The sequence below is a fragment of the Arachis stenosperma genome, chromosome 5, assembly GCF_014773155.1.
Source record: "Arachis stenosperma cultivar V10309 chromosome 5, arast.V10309.gnm1.PFL2, whole genome shotgun sequence".
Lineage (NCBI taxonomy): Eukaryota > Viridiplantae > Streptophyta > Magnoliopsida > Fabales > Fabaceae > Arachis > Arachis stenosperma.
The window spans coordinates 87,537,093-87,552,585 of record NC_080381.1 but is presented as its reverse complement, the minus strand read 5'-3'; the positions used below and the strand labels follow the sequence as shown (position 1 = coordinate 87,552,585).

General features: G+C 40.4%; 2 non-coding genes across 2 annotated transcripts; both read left to right on the top strand.

Annotated features, from left to right (window-relative positions):
• The first annotated feature begins 10,784 nt into the window (after nucleotides 1-10,784).
• On the top strand, nucleotides 10,785-10,892 carry LOC130983611 (small nucleolar RNA R71). Its single transcript, XR_009087593.1, has one exon. It is a non-coding gene; the product is annotated as a small nucleolar RNA R71 (small nucleolar RNA).
• A 3,609-nt stretch (nucleotides 10,893-14,501) lies between these two features.
• Nucleotides 14,502-14,605, top strand: LOC130983389 (small nucleolar RNA R71). The gene has a single exon (XR_009087383.1). It is a non-coding gene; the product is annotated as a small nucleolar RNA R71 (small nucleolar RNA).
• Nucleotides 14,606-15,493: the final 888 nt, after the last annotated feature.

Below are 15,493 nucleotides of genomic sequence, written 5' to 3'. Positions count from 1 at the left end.
AACTATTATATATTTCTGGAAAACTCTGGATGTCTACTTTCCAACGCCGTTGAGAGTGCGCCATTTGGAGTTCTGTAGCTCCAAAATATCCATTTCGAGTGCAGGGAGGTCAGATTCCAACAGCATCAGCAGTCCTTTGTTAGCCTCCTATCAGAGTTTTGCTCAGGTCCCTCAATTTCAGCCAGAAAATACCTGAAATCACAAAAAAACACACAAAATCATAGTAAAGTCCAGAAATCTGAATTTAGCATAAAAACTAATGAAAACATCCCTAAAAGTAACTAGATCATACTAAAAACTACCTAAAAACAATGCCAAAAAGCGTATAAATTATCCGCTCATCACAACACCAAACTTAAATTGTTGCTTGTCCCCAAGCAACTGAAAATCAATTAGGATGATAAGAAGAGAATATACTATAAATTCTAAAATATCAATGAATATTAATTCTGATTAGATGAGTGGGACTTGTAGCTTTTTGCTTCTGAACAGTTTTGGCATCTCACTTTCTCCCTTCAAGTTTAGAATGATTGGCTTCTCTAGGAACTTAGAATTTCGGATAGTGTTATTGATTCTCCTAGTTAAGTATGTTGATTCTTGAACACAGCTACTTTTAAGAGTCTTGGCCGTGGCCCTAAGCACTTTGTTTTCTAGTATTACCACTGGATACATAAATGCCACAGACACATGACTGGGTGAACCTTTTCAGATTGTGACTCAGCTTTGCTAGAGTCCCCAGTTAGAGGTTTCCAGAGCTCTTAAGCACACTCTTTTTGCTTTGGATCACGACTTTAACCACTCAGTCTCAAGCTTTTCACTTGGATCTTCATGACACAAGCACATGGTTAGGGACAGCTTGATTTTGCCGCTTAGGCCTGGATTTTATTTCCTTGGGCCCTCCTATCCATTGATGCTCAAAGCCTTGGATCCTTTTTACCATTGCCTTTTGGTTTTAAGGGCTATTGGGTTTTTCTTTTTCTCTTTATTTTTTTTCAAGCTTTTGTTTTTCACTGCTTTTTCTTGCTTCAAGAATCAATTTCATGATTTTTTAAATCATCAATAACATTTTTCTTTGTTCATCATTCTTTCAAGAGCCAACAATTTTAACATTCATAAACAACAAGATAAAAAATATGCACTGTTTAAGCATTCATTCAGAAAATAAAAAGTATTGTCACCACATCAATATAATTAAATTAAATTCAAGGACAATTTTCGAAATTTATGTACTTCTTGTTCTTTTGAAAAAATATTTTTATTTAAGAGAGGTGAAGGATTTATGGAATTTATTCATAGCTTTAAGACATAGTTACTACATACTAATGATCATGAAGTAGAGACACAAAACATAAATAGACATGAAGCATAAAAATCAAAAAACAGAGAAATAAGAACAAGGAATGAGTCCACCTTAGTGGTGTCTTCTTCTTGAAGGACCAATGATGTCCTTAAGCTCTTCTATGTCCCTTCCTTGCCTTTGTTGCTCCTCCCTCATTGCTCTTTGATCTTCTCTTATTTCATGGAGAATGATGGAGTGCTCTTGATGTTCCACCCTTAATTGTTCCACATTGTAACTCAAATCTTCTAAGAAAGTGTTGAGTTGTTCCCAATAGTTGTTGGGAGGAAAGTGCATCCCTTGAGGCATATCCAGAATTTCTTGGTGATGAGCTTCCTCATGCGTCCCTTGGGCTCCATGAGTGGGCTCTCTTGTTTGCTCCATCCTTTTCTTAGTGATGGGCTTGTCCTCCTCAATGAGGATGTCTCCTTCTATGATAACTCCAGCTGAGTAACATAGATGGCAAATAAGATGAGGAAAAGCTAGCCTTGCCAAAGTAGAGGACTTATCGGCTATTTTGTAGAATTCATGGGAGATGACTTCATGAACTTCACTTCCTCTCCAATCATGATGCTATGAATCATGATGGCCCGATCCACAGTAACTTCAGATCGGTTGCTAGTGGGGATGATGGAGCGTTGAATGAACTCCAACCATCCTCTAGCCACAGGCTTGAGGTCCAATCTTCTTAGTTGAACCGGCTTGCCTTTGGAGTCTCTTTTCCATTGAGCTCCTTCCACACATATGTCCATAAGGACTTGGTCCAACCTTTGATTAAAGTTGACCCTTCTAGTGTAGGGGCGTGCATCTCCTTGCATCATGGGTAAGTTGAATGCCAACCTCTTTTTCGGACAAAAATCTAAGTATTTCCCCCGAACCATTGTTAGATAATTCTTTGGATTCGGGATCACACTTTGATCATGGTTCCTAGTGATCCATGCATTGGCATAGGACTCTTGAACCATTAATATTCCGACTTGTTGCGTGGGATTGGTTAGGACTTCCCAACCTCTTCTTCAGATTTCATGTCGGATCTCCGGATACTCATTTTTCTTGAGCTTGAAAGGGACCTCAGGGATCACCTTCTTCTTGGCCACAACATCATAGAAGTGGTCTTGATGGGCTTTGGAGATGAATCTTTCCATCTCCCATGACTCGGAGGTGGAAGCTTTTGTCTTCTCTTTTCCTTTTCTAGAGGATTCTCCGACCTTGGGTGCCATCAATGGTTATGGAAAAACAAAAAGCTTATGCTTTTACCACACCAAACTTAAAATATTGCTCGCCCTCGAGCAAGAGAAGAAAGAAGAGAAGAAGAAGAAGAAGAAAATATGGAGGAGAAGGGGATGTGTAGGTTTCGGCCAAGGTGTAGAAGAGGGGGTTGTGTTGTGTGAAAATGAAGTAGAATGGAGGGGTACATATAGGGAGGGGGGAGAGGGTAGGTACGGCCATTTAGGGTGGGTTTGGGTGCGAAAGATTTTTGAATTTTGAAGGTAGGTGGGGTTTATGGTTAAGAGCGGATGGATGTGAATGGTGAAGGGGGTAATTGGGAAGATAGGTTGAGGTGATTGGTGAAGGGTTTTTGGAAAAGTGTGTTATAGGATTAATTAGGAGGTAAGGTGGGAATATGTTAGGTGGGGATCCTGTGGGGTCTACAGATCCTGAGATAATCCTGTGGGGTCCACAGATCCTGAGGTGTCAAGGATTTACATTCCTGCACCAATTAGGCATGTAAAATGCCTTAGCATATCATTCTGGCGTTTAAACGCCGAAGTGGTGCACGTTCTGGGCGTCCAACGCCCATGTGTAGCATGTTTCTTGCGTTGAATGCCAGTTCCATGCTTGTTACTGGCGTTCAGCGCCAGCTTTCCTCATGGCACATTCCTGGCATTCAAACGCTTGGATGTTGCTTGTTTCTGGCGTTCAGGGCCAGATCCATGCTCTGTTCTGGCGTTGAACGCCAGCTAGATTCACCTTACTGGCGTTTAAACGCCAGTAAGTCCTTCCTCTAGGGTGTGATTTTTCTTCTGCTATTTTTTATTCTGTTTTTACTTTTAATATTTTTTTCGTGACTCCACATGATCATGAACCTACTAAAACACAAAATAACAATAAAGTAAAAATAAAATTAGATAAATAAAAATTGGGTTGCCTCGCAACAAGCGCTTCTTTAATGTCAATAGCTTGACAGTGGGCTCTCATGGAGCCACAAAGGTGGTCAAGTCAATGTTGTGGACTCCCAACACCAAACTTAGAGTTTGGATATGGGGGTTCAACACCAAACTTAAAGTTTGGTTGTGGCCTCCCAACACCAAACTTAGAGTTTGATTGTGGGGGCTCTGTTTGACTCTGTATTGAGAAAAGTTATGCATGCTTACTCTCCCTTGTTATTGAAGGATAGCCGTGTGCCTTAAACACAACGTAGTCCCCATTCAATTGAAGGACTAATTCTCATTTGTTAACATCTATCACAGCTTCTGATGTGGCTAGGAAAGGTCTTCCAAGGATGATGCATTCATCTTCTTCCTTCCTAATGTCTAAGATTATGAAATCAGCTGGGATGTAAAGGCCTTCAACCTTTACTAACACGTCCTCTACTACTCCATAAAGGCCTTCAACCTTACTGACTTGTCTGCCAATTGTAATGAGAATAAGGCAGGCTATACCACAATGATTCCCAGTTTCTCCATTACAGAGAGTGGCATAAGATTTATGCCTGACCCCAGGTCACACAGAGCCTTGTTAAAGGTCATGATGCCTATGGTACAGGGTATTAAGAATTTACCAGGATCTTGTCTCTTTTGAGGTAAAGTTTTCTGAACCCATGTATCTAGTTCACTAATAAGCAAGGGAGGTTCACCTTCCCAAGTCTCATTACCAAAAAACTTGGCATTCAACTTCATGATGGCTCCTAGATATTGAGCTACTTGCTCTCCAGTCACATCTTCACCCTCTTCTGAGGAAGAATAGTCTTCAGAGCTCATAAATGGCAGAAGGAGATTTAATGGAATCTCTATGGTCTCTATGTGAGCCTCAAATTCCTTTAGGTCCTCAATAGGGAACTCCTTCTTGTTTGAGAGACGTCCCAGGAGGTCTTCCTCACTAGGATTTTCGTCCTTTCCTCCCTCTCTGCATTCGGCCATATTGACTATATCAATGGCCTTGTACTCTCTCATTGGATTCTCTTCTGTATTGCTTGGGAGAGTATTAGGAGGAGTTTTAGTTACTTTCTTACTCAGTTGGCCCTCTTGTGCCTCCAGATTTCTGATGGAGGACCTTGTTTCATTCATTAAACTTAAAGTGGCCTTAGATAGATCAGAGACTACGTTTGCTAAGTTAGAGGTATTCTGTTCATAATTCTCTGTCTGTTGCTGAGAAGATGATGGATAAGGCTTGATATTGCTGAGCCTATTTCTTCCACCATTATTAAAGCCTTGTTGAGGCTTTTGTTGATCCTTCCATGAGAAATTCGGATGATTTCTCCATGATGAATTATAGGTGTTTCCATAAGGTTCACCCATGTAATTTACCTCTACCATTGCAGGGTTTTCAGGATCATAAGCTTCTTCTTCAGAAGATGCTTCTTTAGTACTGTTGGATGCATTTTGCCATCCATTCAGACTTTGAGAAATCATGTTAACTTGTTGAGTCAACACTTTGTTCTGAGCCAATATGGCATTCAGAGCATCAATTTCAAGAACTCCCTTCCTCTGAGGCATCCCATTATTCACGGAATTCCTCTCAGAAGTGTACATGAATTGGTTATTTGCAACCATGTCAATAAGTTCTTGAGCTTCTGCAGGCGTTTTCTTTAGGTGAATGGATCCACCTGCAGAATGGTTGGTGCGCGAAATTGTGAACAATACTTTTCACAACTCTCATAATCCCCGGTAATGAACCCCAAAAACTTGGTGTTCAATACCATGTCATTAACACAACTTCGCACAACTAACCAGCAAGTGCACTGGGTCGTCCAAGTAATAAACCTTACGCGAGTAAGGGTCGATCCCACGGAGATTGTTGGTATGAAGCAAGCTATGGTCATCTTGTAAATCTTAGTCAGGCAAACTCAAATGGGTATGGTGATAAACGCATAAAACATAAAGATAAAGATAGAGATACTTATGTAATTCATTGGTAGGAACTTCAGATAAGCGTATGAAGATGCCTTCCCTTCCGTCTCCCTGCTTTCCTACTGTCTTTATCCAATCCTTCTTACTCCTTTCCATGGCAAGCTTATGCAAGGGTTTCACCGTTGTTAGTGGCTACCTCCCATCCTCTCAGTGGAAATGTTCAACGCACCCTGTCACGGCACGGCTATCCATCTGTCGGTTCTCGATCAGGCCGGAATAGAATCCAGTGATTCTTTTGCGTCTGTCACTAACGCCCCGCCCTCAGGAGTTTGAAGCACGTCACAGTCATTCAATCATTGAATCCTACTCAGAATACCACAGACAAGGTTAGACCTTCTGGATTCTCTTGAATGCCGCCATCAGTTCTTGCCTATACCACGAAGACTCTGATCTCACGGAATGGCTGGCTCGGTTGTCAGGCGAGCACTCGTTTGTCAGGCGATCAACCATGCATCGTGCAATCAAGAATCCAAGAGATATTCACCCAATCGAAGGTAGAACGGAGGTGGTTGTCAGTCACACGTTCATAGGTGAGAATGATGATGAGTGTCACGGATCATCACATTCATCAAGTTGAAGAACAAGTGATATCTTAGAACAAGAACAAGTGGAATTGAATAGAAGAACAATAGTAATTGCATTAATACTCGAGGTACAGCAGAGCTCCACACCTTAATCTATGGTGTGTAGAAACTCCACCGTTGAAAATACATAAGAACAAAAGTGATCATTGGTTTTGGCCCCAGAGAGGGAACCAGAAGAACCAAGATGAAAATACAATAGTAAAAGGTCCTATATATAGAGAACTAGTAGCCTAGGGTGTACAGAGATGAGTAAATGACATAAAAATCCACTTCCGGGCCCACTTGGTGTGTGCTTGGACTGAGCAATGAAGCATTTTCGTGTAGAGACTCTTCTTGGAGTTAAACGCCAGCTTTTATGCCAGTTTGGGCGTTTAACTCCCATTTTGGTGCCAGTTCCGGCGTTTAACGCTGGGAATTCTGAGGGTGACTTTGAACGCCGGTTTGGACCATCAAATCTTGAGCAAAGTATGAACTATCATATATTGCTGGAAAGCCCAGGATGTCTAGTTTCCAACGCCGTTGAGAGCGCGCCAATTGGGCTTCTGTAGCTCCAGAAAATCCACTTCGAGTGCAGGGAGGTCAGAATCCAACAGCATCTGCAGTCCTTTTCAGTCTCTGAATCAGATTTTTGCTCAGGTCCCTCAATTTCAGCCAGAAAAAACCTGAAATCATAGAAAAATACACAAACTCATAGTAAAGTCCAGAAAAGTGAATTTTAACTAAAAACAAATAAAAATATACTAAAAACTAACTCAAATATACTAGAAACATACTAAAAACAATGCCAAAAAGCGTATAAATTATCCGCTCATCACAACACCAAACTTAAATTGTTGCTTGTCCTCAAGCAACTGAAAATCAAATAAGATAAAAAGAAGAGAATATACTATAGACTCCAAATTATCAATGAAACTTAGCTCCAAATTAGATGAGCGGGACTAGTAGCTTTTTGCCTCCGAACAGTTTTGGCATCTCACTTTATCCTTTGAAATTCAGAATGATTGGCTTCTTTAGGAACTCAGAATCCAGATATGTTATTGATTCTCTTAGTTAAGTATGATGATTCTTGAACACAGCTACTTATTGAGTCTTGGCCGTGGCCCAAAGCACTCTGTCTTCCAGTATTACCACCGGATACATACATGCCACAGACACATAATTGGGTGAACCTTTTCAGATTGTGACTCAGCTTTGCTAAAGTCCCCAATTAGAGGTGTCCAGGGTTCTTAAGCACACTCTTTTTGCCTTGGATCGCAACTTTATTTCTTTCTTTTTCTTTTCTTTTTCTTTCTCCCCTTTTTTTTTTGTATTCACTGCTTTTTCTTGCTTCAAGAATCATTTTTTTATGATTTTTCAGATCCTCAGTAACATGTCTCCTTTTTCATCATTCTTTCAAGAGCCAACATTCATGAACCACAAATTCAAAAGACACATGCACTGTTCAAGCATACATTCAGAAAACAAAAAGTATTGCCACCACATCAAACTAATTAAGCTAGTTTTAAAGATGAATTCGAAATCCTGTACTTCTTGTTCTTTTGTGATTAAAACATTTTTCATTTAAGAAAGGTGATGGATTCATAGGACATTCATAACTTTAAGGCATAGACACTAAGACACTAATGATCATAAGACACAAACATGGACAAACATAAGCATAAAAATTCAAAAAACAGAAAAATAAAGAACAAGGAGATTAAAGAACGGGTCCACCTTAGTGATGGCGGCTTGTTCTTCCCCTTGAAGGTCTTATGGAGTGCTTGAGCTCCTCAATATCTCTTCCTTGCCTTTGTTGCTCCTCTCTTATGATTCTTTGATCTTCTCTAATTTCATAGAGGAGGATGGAATGTTCTTGGTGCTCCACCCTTAGTTGTCCCATGTTGGAACTCAATTCTCCTAGGGAGGTGTTCAGTTGCTCCCAATAGTCTTGTGGAGGAAAGTGCATCCCTTGAGGCCTCTCAGGGATCTCATGATGAGAGGGGTCTCTTGTTTGCTCCATCCTTTTCTTAGTGATGGGCTTGAAGTCATGCCTTCTCAGTTGAACCGGCTTTCCTCTTGAATCTCTCTTCCATTGAGCGCCCTCTTCACAAATGTCTGTGAGGACTTGGTCCAACCTTTGATCAAAGTTGACCCTTCTTCATGGCCACAACTTTCATAGAAGTGGTCTTGATGCACGCTTGAGATGAATCTCTCCATCTCCCATGACTCGGAGGAGGAGGCTTTTGCCTTCCCTTTCCTCTTTCTAGAGGTTTCTCCGGCCTTGGATGCCATAAATGGTTATGGAAAAACAAAAAGCAATGCTTTTACCACACCAAACTTAAAAGGTTTGCTCGTCCTCGAGCAAAAGAAGAAAGAAGAGAGTAGAAGAAGAAGAAATGGAGGAGATGGAGGTGGCTTTGTGGTTCGGCCTTTATGGGTGGGTTTGGGTGGGGAAGTGGTTTGAATTTTGAATGGTGAGGTAGATGGGGTTTTATGAAGGATGGATGTGAGTGGTGAAGAGAAGATGGGTTTTGATAGGTGAAGGGTTTTTGGGGAAGAGGTAATGAGGTGATTGGTGAATGGGGAAGAAGAGAGAGAGTGGTGGGGTTGGTGGGGTCCACAGATCCTGAGGTGTCAAGGAAAAGTCATCTCTGCACTAATGGCATGCAAAATCACGTTTTGAGCCAATTCTGGCGTTAAACGCCGGGCTGGTGCCCATTTCTGGCGTTTAACGCCAGGTTCTTGCCCTTTCCTGGCGTTTAACGCCAGTCTGGTGCCCCTTTCTGGCGTTAAACGCCCAGAATGGTGCCAGACTGGGCGTTAAACGCCCATCTGCTAGCCTTACTGGCGTTTAAACGCCAGCAAGCTCTCCTCCAGGGTGTGCTATTTTTCTTTCTGTTTTTCTTTCTGTTTTTGCTTTTTTCATTGATTTTGTGACTTCTCATGATCATCAACCTACAAAATAAAATAAAATAACAAAGAAAAATATATAAAATATAATATTGGGTTGCCTCCCAACAAGCGCTTCTTTAATGTCATTAGCTTGACAGATGGCTCTCATGGAGCCTCACATTTTCTCAGAGCAATGTTGGAACTTCCCAACACCAAACTTAGAGTTTGAATGTGGGGGTTCAACACCAAACTTAGAGTTTGGTTGTGGCCTCCCAACACCAAACTTAGAGTTTGACTGTGGGGGCTCTGTTTGATTCTGATTTGAGAGAAGCTCTTCATGCTTCCTCTCCATGGTGATAGAGGGGTATCCTTGAGCCTTAAACACAAAGGATTCTTCATTCACTTGAATGATCAGTTCACCTCCATCAACATCAATCACAGCCTTTGCTGTGGCTAGGAAGGGTCTGCCAAGGATGATGGATTCATCCATGCACTTCCCAGTCTCTAGGACTATGAAATCAGCAGGGATGTAATGGTCTTCAATCTTCACCAAAACATCCTCTACAAGTCCATGAGCTTGTTTTCTTGAGTTGTCTGCCATCTCTAGTGAGATTTTTGCAGCTTGCACCTCAAAGATCCCTAGCTTCTCCATTACAGAGAGAGGCATGAGGTTTACACTTGACCCTAAGTCACACAAGGCCTTCTTGAAGGTCATGGTGCCTATGGTACAAGGTATTGAAAACTTCCCAGGATCCTGTCTCTTTTGAGGCAGTTTCTGTCTAGACAAGTCATCCAGTTCTTTGGTGAGCAAAGGGGGTTCATCCTCCCAAGTCTCATTTCCAAATAACTTGTCATTTAGCTTCATGATTGCTCCAAGGTATTTAGCAACTTGCTCTTCAGTGACATACTCTTTCTCTTCAGAGGAGGAATACTCATCAGAGCTCATGAAAGCAGAAGTAAGTCCAATGGAATCTCTATGGTCTCATTTTGAGCCTCAGATTCTCATGGTTCCTCATTGGGGAACTCAGTAGAGGCTAGTGCACGCCCATTGAGGTCTCCCTCAGTGGCGTTTACTTCCTCTCCTTCCTCTCCAAATTCGGCCATATTGATGGCCTTGCACTCTCCTTTTGGATTTTCTTCTGCATTGCTTGGAAGAGTACTAGGAGGGAGTTCAGTAATTTTCTTGCTCAGCTGTCCCACTTGTGCCTCCAAATTCCTAATGGAGGACCTTGTTTCAGTCATGAAACTTTGAGTGGTTTTGATTAGATCAGAGACCATGGTTGCTAAGTCAGAGGGATTCTGCTTAGAATTCTCTGTCTGTTGCTGAGAAGATGATGGAAAAGGCTTGCCATTGCTAAACCCGATTCTTCCACCATAATTGTTGTTGAAACCTTGTTGAGGTCTCTGTTGATCCTTCCATGATAAATTTGGATGATTCCTCCATGAAGAATTATAGGTGTTTCCATAGGGTTCTCCTAGGTAATTCACCTCTTCCATTGAAGGGTTCTCAGGATCATAGGCTTCTTCTTCAGATGAAGCATCCTTAGTACTGCTTGGTGCATTTTTCATTCCAGACAGACTTTGAGAAATCAAATTGACTTGTTGAGTCAATATTTTATTCTGAGCCAGAATGGCATTCAGAGTATCAATCTCAAGAACTCCTTTCTTCTTATTAGTCCCATTGTTCACAGGATTCCTTTCAGAAGTGTACATGAATTGGTTATTTGCAACCATTTCAATCAGCTCTTGAGCTTCTGCAGGCGTCTTCTTCATATGAAGAGATCCTCTAGCAGAGCTATCCAAAGACATCTTGGATAGTTCAGAGAGACCATCATAGAAAATACCTATGATGCTCCATTCAGAAAGCATGTCAGAAGGACATTTTCTGATCAATTGTTTGTATCTTTCCCAAGCTTCATAGAGGGATTCTCCTTCCTTCTGTCTGAAGGTTTGAACTTCCACTCTAAGCTTACTCAATTTTTGAGGTGGAAAGAACTTTGCCAAGAAGGCATTGACTAGCTTTTCCCATGAGTCCAGGCTTTCTTTAGGTTGTGAGTCCAACCATGTCCTAGCTCTGTCTCTTACAGCAAAAGGGAATAGCATAAGTCTGTAGACTTCAGGGTCAACCCCATTAGTCTTGACAGTGTCACAGATTTGCAAGAACTCAGCCAAAAACTGATGAGGATCTTCCAATGGAAGTCCATGGAACTTGCAATTCTGTTGCATTAGAGAAACTAATTGAGGCTTAAGCTCAAAGTTGTTTGCTCCAATGGCAGGGATAGAGATGCTTATCCCATAGAAATCGGGAATAGGTGCAGTAAAGTCACCCAGCACCTTCCTTGCATTGTTTGCATTGTTGTTGTTTTCGGCTGCCATGGGTTCTTCTTCTTTGAAGATTTCTGTTAGGTCATCTACAGAGAGTTGTGCCTTAGCTTCTCTTAACTTTCGCTTCAAGGTCCTTTCAGGTTCAGGGTCAGCTTCAACAAGAATGCCTTTGTCCTTGTTCCTGCTCATATGAAAGAGAATAGAACAAGAAAATGTGGAATCCTCTATGTCACAGTATAGAGATTCCTTGAGGTGTCAGAGGAAAAGAAAAATAGAAGAAAGAGGTAGAAAATTCGAACTTATCAAGAAAGATGGAGTTCGAATTGTGCATTGAGGAATAGTGTTAGTCCATAAATAGAAGGATGTGAGAGGAGGGAAGGTGATTTTCGAAAATTAAGTAAAAGAATTTGAAAATATTTTGAAAAACATTAATTAATTTTTCGAAAATAAGAGTGGGAAAGAAATCAAGGGATTTTTGAAAAAGATTTTGAAATTAGAAGTCAAAAAGATTTGATTTGAAAACTATTTTGAAAAAAATGTGGTTAAGAAGATATGATTAGTTTTAAAAAAAATGTGATTGAGAAAATATGATTTGAAAACAATTTTTAAAAAGATTTGATTTTAAAAATTAATCACTTGGCTATCAAGAAAAGATATGATTCAAACATTAAACCTTTCTCAACAGAAAAGGCAACATACTTGAAATGTTCAATCAAATCATTAATTGTTAGCAAGTATCTTTGAAAAAGGAAAGAAATTGATTTTGAAAACATTTGATTGAAAAGATATGATTTGAAAAAGATTTGATTTTGAAAAACTTTTGAGAACTTGAAAAAAATTTGATTTGAAAACAAAATCCTCCCCCTTGTGCCATCCTGGCGTTAAACGCCCAGAATGGTGCACATTCTGGCGTTTAACGCCCAATGCACTACCTTTTTGGGCGTTAAACGCCCAACCAGGCACCCTGGCTGGCGTTTAAACGCCAGTCTGTCCTTCTTCACTGGGCGTTTTGAACGCCCAGCTTTTTCTGTGTAATTCCTCTGCTGCATGTTCTGAATCTTCAGTTCCCTGTACTATTGACTTGAAAATAGAACCAAGATCAAATAAACAATGCATGCAAGACACCAAACTTAAAATGAGACACTAGACTCAACAAGAAACATAAAATATTTTTGGTTTTTATGATTTTGAAATTTTTTTTGGATTTTTCGAAAATTATATGGAAATAGAAAATAAAGTTATCAAAATTCTTAATGAGAATTCCAGGAATCATGCAATGTTAGTCTAAAGCTTTAGTCTAAAGGAATTAGACATGAATAGCCAAGCTTCAGCAGGACATTGCATCCAAGAGCTAAATTGATGAGAATCAATCAGATTTGGTGATGATAAAATCATCACCTTGAAACACTAGAATTCATTCTTAAGAACTCTGAAAAATACCTAATCTAAGCAACAAGATGAACCGTCAGTTATCCATACTCGAACAATCCCCGGCAACGGCGCCAAAAACTTGGTGCGCGAAATTGTGAACAATACTTTTCACAACTCTCATAATCCCCGGTAATGAACCCCAAAAACTTGGTGTTCAATACCATGGCATTAACACAACTTCGCACAACTAACCAGCAAGTGCACTGGGTCGTCCAAGTAATAAACCTTACGCGAGTAAGGGTCGATCCCACGGAGATTGTTGGTATGAAGCAAGCTATGGTCATCTTTTAAATCTTAGTCAGGCAAACTCAAATGGGTATGGTGATAAACGCATAAAACATAAAGATAAAGATAGAGATACTTATGTAATTCATTGGTAGGAACTTCAGATAAGCGTATGAAGATGCCTTCCCTTCCGTCTCTCTGCTTTCCTACTGTCTTTATCCAATCCTTCTTACTCCTTTCCATGGCAAGCTTATGCAAGGGTTTCACCGTTGTCAGTGGCTACCTCCCATCCTCTCAGTGGAAATGTTCAACGCACCCTGTCACGGCACGGCTATCCATCTGTCGGTTCTCGATCAGGCCGGAATAGAATCCAGTGATTCTTTTGCGTCTGTCACTAACGCCCCGCCCTCAGGAGTTTGAAGCACGTCACAGTCATTCAATCATTGAATCCTACTCAGAATACCACAGACAAGGTTAGACCTTCCGGATTCTCTTGAATACCGTCATCAGTTCTTGCCTATACCACGAAGACTCTGATCTCACGGAATGGCTGGCTCGGTTGTCAGGCGATCAACCATGCATCATGCAATCAGGAATCCAAGAGATATTCACCCAATCGAAGGTAGAACGGAGGTGGTTGTCAGTCACACGTTCATAGGTGAGAATGATGATGAGTGTCACGGATCATCACATTCATCAAGTTGAAGAACAAGTGATATCTTAGAACAAGAACAAGTGGAATTGAATAGAAGAACAATAGTAATTGCATTAATACTCGAGGTACAGCAGAGCTCCACACCTTAATCAATGGTGTGTAGAAACTTCACCGTTGAAAATACATAAGAACAAAAGTGATCATTGGTTTCGGCCCCAGAGAGGGAACCAGAAGAACCAAGATGAAAATACAATAGTAAAAGGTCCTATATAGAGAGAACTAGTAGCCTAGGGTGTACAGAGATGAGTAAATGACATAAAAATCCACTTCCGGGCCCACTTGGTGTGTGCTTGGGCTGAGCAATGAAGCATTTTCGTGTAGAGACTCTTCTTGGAGTTAAACGCCAGCTTTTATGCCAGTTTGGGCGTTTAACTCCCATTTTGGTGCCAGTTCTGGCGTTTAACGCTGGGAATTCTGAGGGTGACTTTGAACGCCGGTTTGGGCCATCAAATCTTGGGCAAAGTATGGACTATCATATATTGCTGGAAAGCCCAGGATGTCTACTTTCCAACGCCATTGAGAGCGCGCCAATTGGGCTTCTGTAGCGCCAGAAAATCCACTTCGAGTGCAGGGAGGTCAGAATCCAACAGCATCTGCAGTCCTTTTCAGTCTCTGAATCAGATTTTTGCTCAGGTCCCTCAATTTCAGCCAGAAAATACCTGAAATCACAGAAAAACACACAAACTCATAGTAAAGTCCAGAAAAGTGAATTTTAACTAAAAACTAATAAAAATATACTAAAAACTAACTCAAATATACTAGAAACATACTAAAAACAATGCCAAAAAGCGTATAAATTATCCGCTCATCAATGGTCCAATGACATCTTAGAGAACTCAGATAGACCATAATAGAATATATCTATCATGGTCCATTCTAAAAACATGTCAGAAGGACATCTTTTGGTCATCTGCTTGTATCTTTCCCAAGCTTCATAAAGGGATTCACCATCTTTTTGTTTGAAGGTTTGAACATCCACTCTAAGCTTGCTCAGCTTTTGAGGAGGAAAGAACTTAACCAAGAAGGCCGTGACCAGCTTATACCAAGAGTCCAGGCTATCTTTAGGTTGAGAGTCCAACCATGCTCTAGCTCGGTCTCTTACAGCAAAAGGGAAAAGCATGAGTCTGTAGACTTCAGGATCTACTCCATTAGTCTTTACAGTCTCACAGATCTGCAAGAACTCAGTTAAAAACTGATAGGAATCTTCTGATGGAAGTCCATGAAACTTGCAGTTTTGTTGCATTAAAGAAACTAGTTGAGGTTTCAGCTCAAAATTGTTTGCCGCAATGGTAGGGATTGAGATGCTTCTTCCATCAAACTTGGAAGTAGGTGTAGTATAATCACCAAGCATCCTCCTTGCATTATTGTTGTTAGGTTCGGTTGCCATGTCTTTTTCCTGTTCGAAAATTTTAGTAAGGTTGTCTCTGGATTGTTGTAATTTAGCTTCTCTTAATTTCCTCTTCAGAGTCCTTTCAGGTTCAGGGTCAGCTTCAACAAGAATGCCTTTTTCCTTGTTCCTGCTCATATAGGGAAGAAGAGAACAATAAAAGAAAGAAGAATCCTCTATGTCACAGTAAAGAGGTTCCTTATTGTTAGTAGAAGAAGAAAGGGAATAAAGAAAGGAGAATCCAAAGAGAAGGGTAAGGATAGGGGTAGTGAATTGAGATGAAGAGAGGTGAAGAGAAGTGTTAGTGAATGAATAAATAAATAGAATAATATGAGAGAAGGAGAAATTTTCAAAAATAAATTTTAAAAAAGAGTTAAATGATTTTCGAAAAATAAAGATAAGAAATAAAATTAAAATTAAAATTTAAAAAAATCAATTAATTAAATAAAGAATTTTTGAAAAAGAGGGACGTATTTTTGAAAATTAGAG